The sequence below is a fragment of the Berghia stephanieae genome, chromosome 1 (genome assembly GCF_034508935.2).
Source record: "Berghia stephanieae isolate SIO BIC M18660-M18661 chromosome 1, UCSD_Bste_1.3, whole genome shotgun sequence".
NCBI lineage: Eukaryota > Metazoa > Mollusca > Gastropoda > Nudibranchia > Aeolidiidae > Berghia > Berghia stephanieae.
In genome coordinates this window covers 24089177-24099176 of record NC_088360.1, presented here as the reverse complement: position 1 = coordinate 24099176, position 10000 = coordinate 24089177, and the positions used below count along the sequence as shown (strand labels likewise).

The 10000-nt window shown below is 37.8% G+C and overlaps 1 protein-coding gene across 2 annotated transcripts in view; it reads left to right on the top strand.

Moving 5' to 3' along the window:
• The window catches only part of LOC144970722 (inactive tyrosine-protein kinase transmembrane receptor ROR1-like), a 518496-nt gene that overhangs the window by 168698 nt on the left and 339798 nt on the right, over positions 1–10000 (top strand). For both annotated transcript variants that reach the window (XM_078910659.1, XM_078910670.1), the window contains exon 3: positions 7301–7356. The gene's annotated coding sequence lies outside the window, so the exon portion shown is untranslated. The remainder of the gene's footprint in view (positions 1–7300; positions 7357–10000) is intronic.

The window sequence follows — 10000 nt, the reverse complement described above, 5'->3', positions numbered from 1 at the left end:
CAATGAAGGCAAAGTCATCAACGGCCGTCTCTTTGGGACACAGTTTTGAACCCAATCTACACGGACACTATAGATATAATGCGCTTGGCCAAGGAGTTCACAACATTGCCATCCGGAAGTATAACGGACCAACACACAAACTCTGTGTAACCATGAACTTTTATAGTCTGGTTAATACAGTTTAGTGAGAACAACTCACAAACGCGGATGGCAAAAACAATAACAAAGGCCTGAGTGACGTCATCTACATACTGTCTATAGATAGAATGCGCTTGGCCAAGGAGTTCACAACATTGCCATCCGGAAGTATAACGGACCAACACACAAACTCTGTGTAACCATGAGCTTTTATAGTCTTGTTAATACAGTTTAGTGAGAACAACTCACAAACGCGGATGGCAAAAACAATAACAAAGGCCTGAGTGACGTGATCTGTATACTATCTATATATTCTTTTCATGATGCATGTATTGTTTATTGTTTATGCTTTTAAATTATACTTACATTCTTCGTATAAACTGACTAATAGGTGGGACTATTTGTTGTATAATTCAAGGAATATAGAAACATTGAGCATTGTTTTGTATCTGCATAACTCCTCTATAAGTAAAACGGTAGACTATGTGCACACATTAGCAAACAAGTCCACGTCGATGTTTCAAGAACTCCATCTACTTGTAGTTTTTTGGTATTTGCTTAAATATATTGATTTTTTACAAAAATACTGACTGACTGACTGACTTAGATGCCTTTCGCGTCTCGACCGAAAGATCGGGTCGCCTTGGCTGTTTCCAGTATTTCCTGTGTGAGGTGTCTCCAATATTGCCGGTCCTCTGCTAGGGTTCTCAGATTTTCAAGGTCCCCTGCCGTTATGAGACTAATGCTTTGTCCAAGTGTTGTGAGGTTTTTGTTTAGGATCACAGGGAGTGTTGTGATCGGTCTTCCTCTGAAAAGGTTCCCGTGTTTTTGGAAGTATCCCGACATGGCTTGGTTTGCTGGTATGTTTTTGTCCCTGCGTAGTATGTGACCGAAAAGTTGCCATCGTTGTTGTAAAATGTCAAGGGAGATTGGTCTTTCTTTTGTGATCTTATAGAGTGATTCATTTGAGATCTTTTTGGGGTATTTGATGTCCAGTACCCTTCTTAGCTGTGTGCGATGGAAGGCATCCAGATGTTCTTCTTCGGATTTTGTCAACGCCCAAGTGCCGCAGTTATACAGAAGTACCGGTTTTACAAAAATACGTTATTCAATATTGCAAAAATTTCTTTAAAACTCTTTTAAGTGTCAAGACTCAACTTTGCGATTTTGTACTGAATAATAGCATTCCAAAACGGGAAAAAAAAAACAACAAAAAACAACAACAAAACAAACAAAAACAACGTGAGAGTATGAAAGGCAATCAGTCAGAGAGGCAGAGGAGGAATAAATACCAAAAGTTTCATCCATGGATATCCATGGATTCTCGGACTAAGTAGCTAAACCAGGAAGCGAAATCTCACGTATCACCTTTCATGCCATTTCCGGTTCGTGCGTTTTTGGGCGTTTTCGGGTGTTTCCGTTTCCGGTTCTCTCTGCTTTGTCCAATAGACTGTTCGTTTTCGGGACGGGCTGATTTGCTGCTGATTCTCCGTGTCTCTCTCTAGTTCTTGAGAAGTTGGTTGGCTTCTTTAAAAAAAAAAATTCGATAAAAAAATATATATGTAAAATTAGCAGTATTCATTCACAAGGGGAAATAATATGTCTTTAGGGCTTATTCCGACGAGTGTGCTAGAATAAGTCAAGCGTCAGCCGCAGTTCAGCACCGCAAAGTGAGTTAGATGGAGGGGAAGGTGAATCGCTCACGGCCATACATTGCGGCAGAGAATTAATCTTGGTATCTTTTTGGTGGGGGGTCAAAGGCCATACTGCTATGCCACGCTGCACTCTGTCGATATTTGAAGCAAACGTTTTCTGGCCGTCATTTAAAAAAAAAAGTGTTTTGTTAATGCAGTGTATTTTATTTAACATTATATTATTCTTTCATGGCTTTTGAGTTGTTTTTAGAGCACTTCTAAACATCATGAGCGTGCGAGTGAATAATATTAATGCGCGATGAGAAAATAACGAAAGTGAATTTTAAGTGAAAATTAATTCGGCCTTCTATAATGTTAAAAATGTAAAATTTGAGTCTTTTGTAATTTCCGAAACGGTATTCATAATTTTTGAAAATAAAGAGTAAAAATTCTAACAAATTCAGTTTTTGGCGACAAATTCACCCCGATATAATACAAAGTTATAGAAAGACTCCGACGAACGGAATGTTGGATGGCAGTAAGTCGATTGTCATGTGCTGACTTGATTCCTCCTTCAATCGTCACGAACGTGAGAGGAGGGAGACCCGACCTCTAAGCATCTTGTCACCGAGTCTTGTGTTTGGAGAGAGCCATAGAGAATACGGGCCTGGTAGTCTGGAGAGAGCGCCCCTCGCCCTGTTAGGTACGCCGTCAAATCGTCGAGCTACGATATCTGCTGTCCAATGACTTTTTGAATCTCTATGGGTCCCAATAGAATTCAATAGCCTGAAGTCACGTCCGCCCAGAAACCAGCAACTTGGTTCTTTATATTCTTCATGCTGGCTCGAACTTTTTCACATTTCATGTGATCAGAATGCATAACAGTCAAAACATGATCAGATTGATAATGTTTTTCTCCTCTGGATACACTTTTATGCTCGGCGGAGAAGTATTTCGCGTCCGCCATTGTTCCGATAGTTTAGAACCAGTTACTAAGTTTCTATGCGTCATTACGAGGGAAGTGACGTCACGACTGTGGAAGCCTATGGGAAAGTCACATGCAACATCTTGAAGTATCGATTGTGCAGCTTGAGTTGGTTTTTTTGGGTTTGTTTTTCTGGCATACCGTTTTAACACTTCGTTGGTGACGAGTATACATCGATTCTATCATCTTTCCTCACCAATAAGTCGTAAAATAATTTACTGGATTATCGATGGGGTGAAGTGGTTAAGTATGTGTGTAAGTGTGTGCGTGTGTGTGTTTGTGTGTGTGTGCGTGTGCGCGTGTTGTTTGCGTTTGTTGTTTTTGTATTTGTATGTTGTGTGTGTGTGTTTTTGTGTGTGTGTGTGTTTGTGTGCATGTGTGGATGTGTTTGTGTTTTCGAAACAGAGAGATAGAGAGAAAAAATAGAAGTTAAGAGATTAAAGAGAACCAAATGGGAAGGAGAGAGAGAGAGAGAGAGAGAGAGAGAGACAGAGAGAGAGAGGGAGAGAGAGACAGAGAGGGAGCAGAGAGAGAGACAAAGAAGAGAGCAGAGATAAGAGAGAACCAAATGAAGTGAGAGAGTAGAGAGAAAGAGAGAGAGAGAGAGAGAGAGAGAGAGAGAGAGAGAGAGAGAGAGAGAGAGAGAGAGAGCGTAGCAGTTCAATATTTAAAAAAAAAATCATGTATACACACACAAAAAAAAATAGATATTGACGCCTAGATAGTCTTTTTCTTACCACGAGAACTTCTTCGAAATTTGATAGGCAAGAGTTAAAGAACCTTCTATTATTATTTATTTATCATGTGCGGCTATGTGGTCTAGTGGTATGACACTCGCTTTCGGATCGGAAGGTCCTGGGTTCAAGCCTCACGCTCTGCGCATAGTTGAGTCTTGAAAAGCTTACTCACATTCCTCACCGTGCTCGGTGTAAAATGAGTACCTGGCCGTTACAGCTTTGTCTTGGTCCGTAAAATTGTAATATGCCTAACAGCGTATGTCCTGTCCTAACATGTAAAAGTGCTGTTGACCAGCGGCTCATGTGAGCGCTTGAGCACATTTAGTGATATTGCGCTATATAAAGCTCAATTTATTAATCTTTTTCTACCACGACTTTCGAATTGATAGCAAATTTAAAGAACCTTCCTTATTATTATCTCAATTACATGATAATCGGGATTGAAAATGACTTGTAAATTGGACGACTGTCTGATTTGGCTCACACCATTCAGCACGAAATCAACACAGGGGACGCCCGGTTGTTAGCTGCTGCGAACCATGAATTTGACTGATGTTTAGGGGAAGACATAAAAACTGCCATACTGCGTTAAAAGCTTTTCTGCCCCCCCTGCTTATCCACCGAGCTGCAGCTTGTCAATCTAGCAAATGTAAGTGTATCTATCGAGCGATGTCTAGTAGGGCCCTTTTCTGAGAGGAAGGAGGGGGGGGGGGGGGAAGAGGGGGGAAGGGTAAAAAGGGGGGTTATGGTGTTTAAGAGCATGGTCGTGCACTAGAGTGATTTGACATAATGGTTCTCTAATTTGCGTGTCAAAATTGACATGGGCATGTATTGATTACCAAGGTTAACGGGAGCGGTAGATGGGAAAATGTGTCGAAAATATAATGATTGGGGGAGGGGGGGGGGGGAGGCGCAGGGTGTGTAGGTTTAAAAAAAATATAACACACTCAAAAAAAAAAAACAGGAGAGGAGAGAGAGAGAGAGAGAGAGAGAGAGAGAGAGATAGAGAGAGAGAGAAAGAGAGAAAAAGATAGGTAGATAGGTAAATAGATAGATAGATAGATAGATAGATAGATAGATAGATAGATAGATAGATAGAGGGAGAGAGAGAGAGAGAGAGAGAGAGAGAGAGAGAGAGAGAAAAAGATAGATAGGTAGATAGATAGATAGATAGATAGATAGATAGATAGATAGAGGGAGGGAGAGAGAGAGAGAGAGAGAGAGAGAGAGAGAGACGAAGGGAGATAGAGATAGACAAATTCTCTCATCAGCGTATTCCAGTGTTGTTTCTGTTTTCAGTGTACGAGTGCACAGCTTTGTGCGATAAAAGCTCATATTATTATAATTTTATAAAAATCTGGACTGTGATTGTGGATAATCTGTCGTGAGTATGCAATTGTTTACTTATACAGATGGTTAGAAAGGACACAATTCTTAAAGTGACATATTCTGAAGTGTCCTTTGTATCCCTGGATCTGATTGTATGGTAATGCTGGACTTAAGGTTGGGGAGAGACTTTCGCTCGGCTCTCGGGTCAAAATAGATAAATCCCGATACTGGTTGAAATTCCTTGGCGGCAGAGCGAAGTTGCTTCTGGACGCCGCCCTATATTTTTCCAAGAATTTGAAATCCCGCGAATTAAACTTACTTAAAGAAAAAAAAAAAAAGGGGGGGGGGGGGGTTAGGGGGGGGGGGTAGAAGTTGAGTTTTCTCACTTATGCTGGCCTAAATTGATCACCAGCAAGCGCCTGGTTGACATAGTATTGAAACCCTGTATTATTTAACGAAACATACCGATTCTCACTCCGGTGTCTTCGAGTGTCTTCTATTTAAATTCTTGTTTTCTGTTTACGGTTTTGATTTGTGTGTTCTATAGAAGCTCGTGTTATGTGACCCATCGTTTCGAAGCGGTATTATGAAGCTATTTTAAAATTGAAATGGTAAGAAATGCATGATTTTGCTATTATCACTCTATGTAACCTTTACCCAAATTTTCTATTTTTGAAAATAAAATTACATTTTTTTTCATAATATAACCATCACGACTTAATACCGTTTTGAGGCGGTGAGGCATAAATTATGCTTTTAACCAAAAAAAATCTGGACTTTTATTTTTGAAAATGTGTAGCTAGTGAGCAGTAAATCTTCTAGAATATTTTACTTATACAGATGGTTAGAAAGGACACAAATCTTAAAGTGACATATTCTGATGTGTCCTTTGTATCCCTGGGTCTGATTGTATGGTAATGCTGGACTTAAGGTTGGACATAGTCTGTCATGAATTTAGATGAGATACATTCACATAGTCTGGCACCAGTACAGTAGTAGCCGTAGTCTCACTCCGCTTGCTTGACTCATCCTGGCCGTCTATATTATGAGACCCACCGTCTCAAAACGGTATTATGTCGGAACGAACCAGATGCTTAAAATCCGAATTTAATGTTAAACTGGTCAAAAATATAACTTTTTTTGCATTAGCACCCTAAAATATGGTGTCCATTCTCCTCAATAAAACATACAAACTCAACACAAGTCTGATATTTCTGGCTATGAATTCAATTTTCAACATCTTAACCACCCCGACTTAATACCGTTTTGAGGCGAAGGGTCACATATTATAATAGTATAAGTCATTTAAGAGGAACAATAAGGACAATGCCATGTTTTAACTCACTCAATCCTAGATATTTTTCCTACTTTTCAAAATTTGAAAAAAAAAAAAGTATTAAAAATGAGCATGTACATAGATAGTTTTATTCAACTATCATTAACATGCAAAAATTAAAAACATTAGCTTTGATACTACGCCTATAATTTGTCTCAGAAAAATGTAATAAATAGGCATGGGGTGAAATAACCCGGATAAACTACGGATAGAGTCGTTGTTAGGGTTAAGGGAGTTAATCTTTTTGCTTCCATCTCCTCGCCCCCCCCCCCTCTCTCTCTCTCTCTCTCTCTCTCTCTCTCTCTCTCTCTCTCTCTCTCTCTCTTCCTCTTCAAATATCTAATTTTTCTCTCTTAAGCTCATCCGCCGGGAGTCCCGATAGCTCAGTTGGTAGAGCACTCGCTTCATACAAGCAATCGACCGATCCTGGGTGCAGTCGAGATTGATTTTTTTTCTGACCCCCCTGTCCACCTAGCAGTGATTGGGTAGCTGGGTCTGTTAGATCTGGCGAAAGTACTTTGGGATAGACTAGCATCCTATCCGGCCATGTGGCCTAGTGTATGACACCCGCTTTCGGATCGGAAGGTCCTGGGTTCGAGCCTCGCGCTCGGCGCAAAGTTGAGTCCTTGGAAAAGGGCTCTTTACTCACATTCTCTCACCGTACTCAGGTGTAAAATGAGTACCTGGCCGATAACAGCGTTGTCTTTGTCCGAAAATTGTAATATCGCCTAACAGGCGTCATGTCCCGTCCTCAATGTTAAATGTTGCTGTTGACCAGGGACCCCTTGTAAAGCGCGTTGAGCACATTTAGTGGATATTGCGCTATATAAAAGCCCAATCTATAGCTCAATCTATCCAATGGATAGCAAGCAATTGCTATTGTCCGCTTCACGCTATAGAAACCGGGATAAACTCCGCTCCATGGGCCTGGTGGCTCTGAAGGACTACTTTTGTTTGTTTGTTTTACTCTCACCCCCTGTTTCTCTCCTTACATATACTATTATTATTATCTGTTTCAAACTCTCTCACCTCCCCCTTTCCTCTCCCCCTTCCCCCATTTCTCTCTTATTCCATAGCCATACATGAATGCTCGTTTTCTTGTCTTGATTTAACGCCCCTCTTCTTTTCTGTCTTTCCCCAGGCATTTTTTTTGAAGACTCAACTCAAGAGAATTCACAGCAAAGTTCTATAATTCAGGTAGCTATCAACATTTTACGTTATTTTGTTGTAATCTTAAACAAAAACAAAAACAAACAAAAAAAAAAAAAAATCAAAAGGAAAAAACATAACAAAAACCATCACAACCCCCCCCCCCCCCAATAAATACAAAGAATTAGACAAACAAACAAACAAACAAACAAGCAAGCAATACAACAACAAAACAAACAAACAAACAAAAGAAGAAAAAAACCGTTTTAAAACTTTTGGGCAGAAAACTCGTCCTTCAAAGATCGTGGGATGACTTCAGGTTTAAGTTTTTGACAAGATGGTGGTCATTTCAATCGATCGATACTTAGGGATGACTTGTCTGACCAAAATTTAAAAACATGTGTGTGTGTATGTGTGTGTGTGTGTGTTTTGTGTGTGTTTTTTTCCTCTCCAGATTACGAGCATATTGTGCCCAAAGCTTTCTTTAACTTAAAAATAAATTCCAATGCTCTCCCTTCTCCCATCACTCTCCTTTCTCTATATAGTTCTATTTTTCTCTTCCTCTCTCTCAAGATTTTCACTTTATCCCTCTCTCCTGTCTTTGTCCTACTCTCTCCCTATCTCTCATCTTTCTCTCTTCATATCGCAACTCTTTCACTTATTCTCTCTCTCTCTCTCTCTCTCTCTCTCTCTCTCTCTCTCTCTCTCTCTCTCTCTCTCTCCCCACTCTCTCTCTTTCCTCTATCTAACAATCTCATCGTTTCCTCCTCTTCTCTCACCACTTCCTCCCACCTTTTTTATCCCTCTATCTTCCCCCCACTACTCCCCCCCCCCTCTCTCTCTCTTCTCTCTCTCTCTCTCTCTCTCTCTCTCTCTCTCTCTCTCTCCCCCCCCCTTTATCTCTCCCGTATCACAATCTATGTATAAACCGCCATGATCCCCACTGCCCTTTTTTCATTACGTTAAGTAAAATGCCATAATATTCCTATTTGTACCAATCTTATTAATTCCATTAACTTACACTTGACATAGTGACAGCCTCGAGCACGCTCAAATTCACATTCCTTTCTGCTTTGTGCATTGTTTTCTCAAGAGGTGTCTGGCCGTTGGGTCGAAAGTAATGAATAAATGAATAAACAGATAGATGAATGAATGAATAAATAAATAAATAGATGTGTAGTCCATTGTTGTGTTTAAAAGTGACTAGTCTTTGAGTCAAGATAAATAAATTGATATACAGATATAGATGGATAAACAAATAAATGGATACATAATTTTCTTAAAAATTAATAGATAAATAAATAAATGTATAGTGCATTGTCGTGTTAAGAGGTGTTTGCCTGTGAGTCAATAAATAAATAATCAAGTAAATAAATAAATAAATAAATAAATAAATAAATAAATAAATGAATTTAAAAATTCATGAATAAATGATTTCATAAAAAATACATGAACAAATAAAAGAATGAATAAATAAATAAATAAATAAATGAATAAACAAATAAATGGATACATAATTTTTAAAAAAATTAATAGATAAATAAATAAATGTATAGACAAATAGTGCATTGTCGTGTTGAGGTGTTTGACCTGTGAGTAAAAAAAAAAATATAAATACGTAAATAAATAAATAAATAAATAAATGACTTTTAAAAAATCATGAAAAATGATTTGATAAGAAATGCATGAACAAATAAATGAATAAATGAATAAACAAATGATGCATTGTTCTGTTAAGAGGTGTCTGGCCCATGAGTCAATAAATAAATGAATAAATAAATAAATGAATAAATGTGCATCCCTGTGCCAAAGTGGTCTGTCCTCTGAGTCATAATAAATAAATAGATAAATAAATGAATAAGTAGCTAAATGGATAAGTTAATAAATGAGAAAACGAATGAATAGATGATAAATAAAGATAGACGAATAAAGGAAATTAACAGTCAAAAGTAAAAAAAAGTTATTTTTAAAAAACATCAAATATATTAATGAACAAATTAATAAATAAATGAATTAATAAATTAATAGAAAATATAATTATTTTATAGAAAATAAATAGATGAAAAATAAATAATGAAAAGACTATTATAATGCATAACATAGAAATAGAACCAATAAACACAGGAAACATAAGAAAATAATTGTATGAGGTGTCTTTACAATTTCCTTAATTGACATATGCCAGGAATGAAATGGATAAAAACAGAATAAAAGCCTGTAATTCGACTACTAGAAGTCTGAGCTATTTTGGCAAACTCTTAAAATAAACCCATTTTAAAAAGTTTGGCCAGAAAACATGTCCTTCAATATCGATTGATTAACATAACCCTCATCTTGTCAAAAACTCCCAAACCTGGGACTTTTACTAAAAGTCCCAAGTTAGAGAGTTTTTTTGAAACTTAAATCAATCCATATTTGAAGGACGAGTTTTCTGGCCAAAATTTTTAAAAATATGTTTTGTTTTTTTTTCAAAGTAAGCCGCCGTGGTTGTGGTATGTAATTGTATTGGAGCTATTTTCAATATAGACTGATTTGATGCCATACTGTGTGTTCATAGTGTAAGCATGAACATACACAAACAGTTAATTTTATTGTTTGCGGTGTTTTTGGTATTAATATATTTTTTTTCCGTTGCTTTGTTCTAACGACGTTACTGTCTCTGTCATGTCGTTCTTATTTTTATTCTCACCAT